This window comes from Leptonotus elevatus, chromosome 9 (genome assembly GCF_054856555.1).
Source record: "Leptonotus elevatus isolate MCC_2025b chromosome 9, RoL_Lele_1.0, whole genome shotgun sequence".
Taxonomy (NCBI): Eukaryota; Metazoa; Chordata; class Actinopteri; order Syngnathiformes; family Syngnathidae; genus Leptonotus; species Leptonotus elevatus.
This window is the reverse complement of record NC_141247.1, coordinates 16,120,444-16,126,307: the sequence shown is the minus strand read 5'-3', so window position 1 is coordinate 16,126,307 and position 5,864 is coordinate 16,120,444. Positions and strand designations below refer to the sequence as shown.

General features: G+C 39.6%; 1 long non-coding RNA gene across 1 annotated transcript; it reads right to left on the bottom strand.

Moving 5' to 3' along the window:
- Nucleotides 1–1,857: 1,857 nt before the first annotated feature.
- On the bottom strand, nt 1,858–4,602 carry LOC147168571 (uncharacterized). Its single transcript, XR_015096049.1, has 3 exons — nt 4,548–4,602; nt 3,368–3,459; nt 1,858–2,269 (listed from the first exon to the last, which is right to left on the bottom strand). It is a non-coding gene; the product is annotated as an uncharacterized LOC147168571 (long non-coding RNA).
- Nucleotides 4,603–5,864: the final 1,262 nt, after the last annotated feature.

Sequence of the window (5,864 nt, the reverse complement as noted above, 5' to 3'; positions counted from 1 at the left end):
ATATTCAAACATGTACACATGCTGTTATTCGATCCCCTAAAGGTAAAAAAATGTGCGGAAAAAATAATAAGGCTGCTTTATAAACAAAACAAATGATAGCTGAGCACACCGATGGCCATGTTTATTGTTTACATTTGACTGGAAACTTAAAAGTGCCTAGAGAGATATTTAAGCAGTCTTGGAATACAGCATCAGTATCATAATAGTCGCCATTTTTCACAGTTTTAAAATGTTGTCCTACTGAGAACCCTGCTTGTTTTGAATATATGATCAAATATGAGGTCTGTGATGGTTGAAATCACATTCTTCTACTTTGGCTGTTCAAATAATGAAGCATATGAATTAAAGATGTGAAGCAGATATTGGTCTCTCTGAGTAACTCTTGTCAGGATAAGTCGCGACGCCTACCAAATACGCATCGGATGTTTTGTTCCCAAAAAGCTCCCGTGTTGTGTAACAATGGAACATCACAGACAAAGTAATAAGCTGACATTCATGACAGGGACGTTGGTGTGTTTTTTTTCCTTCTTCTTTTATGCATCCACACTGTTTTCCTTTCATCTTGCAGCTGTCTATATCAACTCTTTGTTTCCTCTGTCAGACGGAAAATACAATTTGTCACTTATTAACCAACCCTATGCGTTGCCTAGTTTTCTTCCCATAATGAGGCAAGCGCAAACCAGCACCCATGTACTGTGATAGATGCGTGGAACAGAAGAATACTGCGTTGTATAGATGTATGGAAACAATGAGGATGATGATAAAAGAAAAAAAATGCTTCACCTGGTCACCAAGGACACACATCTTTAATTATTCTTTTTGGGGGGGTGGGGGGGGGGGGGCATCATTAGGTTAAGCAATTCTGCTAATTCTAAAGATTGATATTTAAATATGTATTTATTATATAATTCCTAATTGGGTGCACTTAAAACAGACATCCCCTCAAATAAACGGCAACGAAAACGTCAGTCACTAGACTTCTGTTATGTTATGTCTCTTATGTTATCACAAAACGGACATTACAGTGGACCGCTACACACTTGTGGGTTCGGCATCTGTCAATTTGCATATTTTTTCTATATTTCTATTTATTTTTGTTTAGTTTTTTTGTGTGTGAAAAATGCTTATTAAATGTTTATCAGTGTGTTTTTTTAAAAGATGTTTCTTTTTTTCGCTATCTTTTTTTGTGTGCGTGCGTGCGCGTTCCAACAAGTGAGGCAAGTGCTTGCATGTGTCTATTTCACCTGAAACCCTTCACCCAAACCGGATACTTCAGAGTTCCATCAGAGTCTTGAAGTTGTCAGGAGACCGGAGGAAAGATCAAAGGAAGGAAAAGATGAAGCAAAGTGAAATCCAACACCAACCAGGCATGACCCTCCATCCACACAATTAAAAATCCAGAATCATTCACCAACCCCAGATACATCTGAATTCCTACAGGATTAGAGAGACATCAAGAGACCAGAGGAAGGACTAAATGAAGGAAGGAAGGATAGATGAAGCAGAGTGAGATCCACAAACGCCAACCTCCACTGATTCAGTGTTCAGTGGGAGAAGCTAATTCTTTTTGAGTTTCAAAGTTTTCAAAGATTTTTCTTACTCCCAGTGCCTTTTAATAGACGTCAATTATACACAGATTTTCACTAATAAATCCCTGCAAATAGTGGGCGAGCTTGTTTGAACTCTATTGTTAACCAAAACAGTAGCACCAAAACACAAAAGGTCTTCTTATTTATGACATGCACAGAGAGCAGTAATATATTATAGATGATACAGTATGCTGTTGAAGCTATGCTTTTTCTTTTTTAATTTCCTCTCCGAGGATATGATTCACTCATCACATAGCCTGGTCAGCAATGCTTATTATATTTGTGTCAGGGCAAGATATGGGACTGATCCACTTTTCGTGGACTAGGACTTTAGATTTCCTAAAGGCGTGAATATGCATGGTTTGATAGGTGTGATTATTTGTTACACTTTTAGTTCGAATCCTACGCACTGTTTGATAAGGCTCCAGTACTATAAAGCTAATCTTCGAAGATTGTGCAGATGTACCGAATGTTCTGTTTGAGTGCATATCCACCAGTGCTCTTTTTTCTCCACGACAAGCCGCAAAATAAGGGCGAAGTGGCCCTGAATGTGTATTCACTGATTTGCTTGGCTGAACAGGCGACTGCAAAGCTCTCTCATTGACTCTCCCGGCGAGTAATTCAATTGAACACGTTGAATAGGCAGGACGACTGCTGATGAGGGCCAGCTACAGCCAACGCTGTCAAAAAAAAAAAAAAAAGAATGTAAAAAAATTGCCTTGTGATGACCTTGAGCTCATCATCATTGACGGTATTAGCTGTGTGCCACTGAATAGAGATTTACCATAGAAGAAGCTTTTTTGTTGTTGTTTTTGTTCCGGCACACTATTTAATGGAATAATTTTTATGGCAATGAAAAATGTGAACTGTAAGATTGATTCATGTCATAATTTGTACAATAACTCCAAATTCAATGTTATATTTTTTTCTAACTTTGGGACCTTTCACCATTTCAATATTTTATTATGTCTGCAGCTGGCATTGCGCTTGTTTAGCTTTTATAGAGATAGTTTTGCTTTCAAATTGTAGTACAAAGCTTTTTATTTGTATTTATTTTTTTATTAATGTGGCTATTTGAGTTAAGATATTATCCACATCGATCCAATCACAATAAAATTAAACCTACAAAGTCAAACTAATCTGGTGCAATTTAAAAGTGATTTTCAATTTTAAAAAGCTGTTCTAGTGACATTGCTAACCATATTAAAATGCTAGTGTCAGGTCGATGCCAGTTAAAAAGCCCGTGGTTTGGGACCCAAACCAAGCATCTAAACCAGTGGTTCCTAACCTGGGTTCGATTGAACCACTGGCACTCGGTGAGTCATTGGCGGAAGTCAAGACGCACAGAATCAAACGATTCGTTATTATACGCCCCACTTGGCCACATTGCTCGGCCTATCTGTGCTGCAGGGAATTTGTTGCACTCAGTAGTCGACTTACGGCCGCGTGATGGTACGTCGTGTGATTTCTAATTAATCCTTTCATACAAACTATGTCGAGCAAAAAAATGAAGTAGTCGGACGAACATGTGCAATATAAATTCACATGTATAACGGAACGTATGTTGTTCCGCGGGGGTTAATTTGGTCAAGGCTGTTTGTTACAGGTAGCCTAATGTCCCTTTAGTTTTTTTTAATAGCACCCCCACCCTGCCAAAAATTCCACCAGCCACCACTGATGAATACTGTATCCAAACAGACAACAAACTGATACACTGTGATATTGACATTTTCAAAGTGCAATGCATCTCTGTTTTTTAGAGCAAAAAGAGCATGTACCTGCATCAGGGTGAAACAAATCAATGGTGGGTCCAATCATCACCAGTCCCATAATATACGCCCATGGGGAGTTGTGGTGAGATCCAGGGCTCCTGTTGACAAAAACAAAGGATTTCAAAGGCCACACTCCCTTATTTCTTGTTTCTATCAGCCAATTTATCCTGGGGGGGGGGGGGGGTGTTATACGGCACCATATCCGGCATCCGATGTCAAAGCAAGATGGCTGAGGTCAGGCTGGCGGCCTGAGGGGCCCCGATGGGCTCGTCGGACCCATCTCAGACAAAGCTGCTTTTAGGTGCCGTGTTATCAGGGCATCACTAATGGTTATGATATGATCTGTCCAGCATCACTTCTAATTAAAGACTGCTGGGGGAATGCGGCGGCGGAGGCTGCTGCTGCTGCTCCCCCATTCCAGCGATATTGGCGCTCATGTGTGAATGAAGACTATTGTCTGAGTAACTAATTTCACTGGTGATCAAAGATCCTTTGTGGTGGCCACAAAAGGAAGTGGTCAGTGACCGGGATGGGCAGATATGTAGCTGTGGTTGGGAGATGGAGAGCGTAATCAGTCTTCTTACTGATAGCAATGAGCAGGCCACTTCTCAATGTGACAAAGACTAACCTTTTCAATACAAAACAAAGCTCCGACAAAAGGCAATTCTTCTTGTGTGGAAAGTCCTGCCTGTCGGCCAGGAATCATCCATCCCTAAGAGTCTTCATAATTTCTACCAACTTTCTCCTCTATCGCCTAATAAGTCATCTTTAGTCATCCTTTCTAACCACACGGATTGGAGCAACACTGCGGGAGTGACAAAGTGTTGTCATCACTTGCCGGTCCAGACTCGATTGGGTCTCAGTGTCGGAACTGTGCAGATGAAGTGTGAGGATTCAAGCAAGGCCAGAATGTCTCTCAGGAGCTCCTTTGATTCCCATCCAGAAGGGATGATAATCGCTTCGCTTAAAAGGTGTGAACATATGATGGCTGAAGAAAACTAAACTGTCTTTTGGGCTATTGCAGTTATATCCCGAGTACAGCTAGTAGCCTAGCTGCAAGAAAATAATCTTAGATAGGTTGCTCATATGTTATTTGGCAACAAGCTAGATAGCTAGGTTTGTACTTTGCACAGTTAGCTGAGGACTTACTGGATATTAGCTTCAACAGGTTGATAGATTTTGTTACCTTGCAGGAAATGTATTGAGAGTCCCAGAAAGCTAGCAGGATAGCTTGCTTGGTTCTTCCTGTACCACAAGAAAATCAGCTTAGATAGGTTGTTGGGTAACTAGCATAGACACTGCCTGTTGCTGGGTAACAAGCTAGATAACCAGGTTTGTACATTTTTCTTATTAGCAAGACAGCTGAGTACTTACTGGATATTAGCTTGGCTAGGTTGATGGATAGCTAGCTACGTTGGTGCTTTTGATATCTCGCAGGAAATGTGTTTAGATTCCTATGAAGGTGTAGCTATGTTTCTTATCACACTGGAAAAGATGAAGTTAGTTCTTAAATGTCTTAAGCTCTTTGTTGTTAAATGCTTTTAAATATTGTACGTTTAGTCATGTAAAGCTTTGCCTAACCTTAATTTTCTGAAACTATCACTTTGATATCTGGATTAAATAGGTTTCTGGGCAGAAAAAGAAGAAGAAAAAAAAAAAGATGAAAAAAAAAGGTTTCTGGGCAGCAAGCCACATAGATATACTTTTTTCACTCCTGTGTAGGAAATTAAGAAATTGGGGGGTTATGTGTTGGTATTTAACGTTCTAATATATATTTAAAATATAGTATGTAAAATTATCATTTGGATGTACAGATATTATTATTATTATTATTATTATTATATGAAATCATATTGTTGACTTTTTGTGGTTTATGTGATTGGCCAAATGGCAAAAAGTCCTTATTTTATTTATGTATTTATTTATTATAGGAAATCTTTAGTGGGCTCATGAGGAACAAGAAAACTCGTTTTCACAAAGGCTCTTAAATACTGAGCCTTTTCATATCGCACTAAGACAGCAGCGGTATCTCTTTCAAGTCGCCGGGCGGACTGTTCGGAGGTGAGTCGGGTTGCTGGATAATAGTTTAATGTGCAGCGCTTAAAGAGTCTTCAAAGAAATGGCTGATGTGCTTAAAAGTGGAGGAATCTCACATCCGCTCAGGATTTAGAGCTCGCCCGTAAATCTCCACTAATTAATACTCTTCAGTATTTTTTTTGTGATATGGGCTGAAAGAACGAAGAATTGGATCGGTTTGGGGAGGAGAAACTTTTTGTATTCAAAACTGTGTATGGTAAAATGCATAAATGAGAGTTTTCTTTGACTAATAGTGCCAGTGGTTTTCTTTGACCAATGGTAAATAAGCAGTGCAGTAGTGCACCCCTGGTCAAACATGCTGTTACTTAAATCTGGAGTGAACGGCCACCAGTATTGAAAAGAAGTTGCTGTTCTGTGAGGAAGGAGCAGCTGCAAGGTCTTTTGAAAGAATGAGGTCACCAAAGAG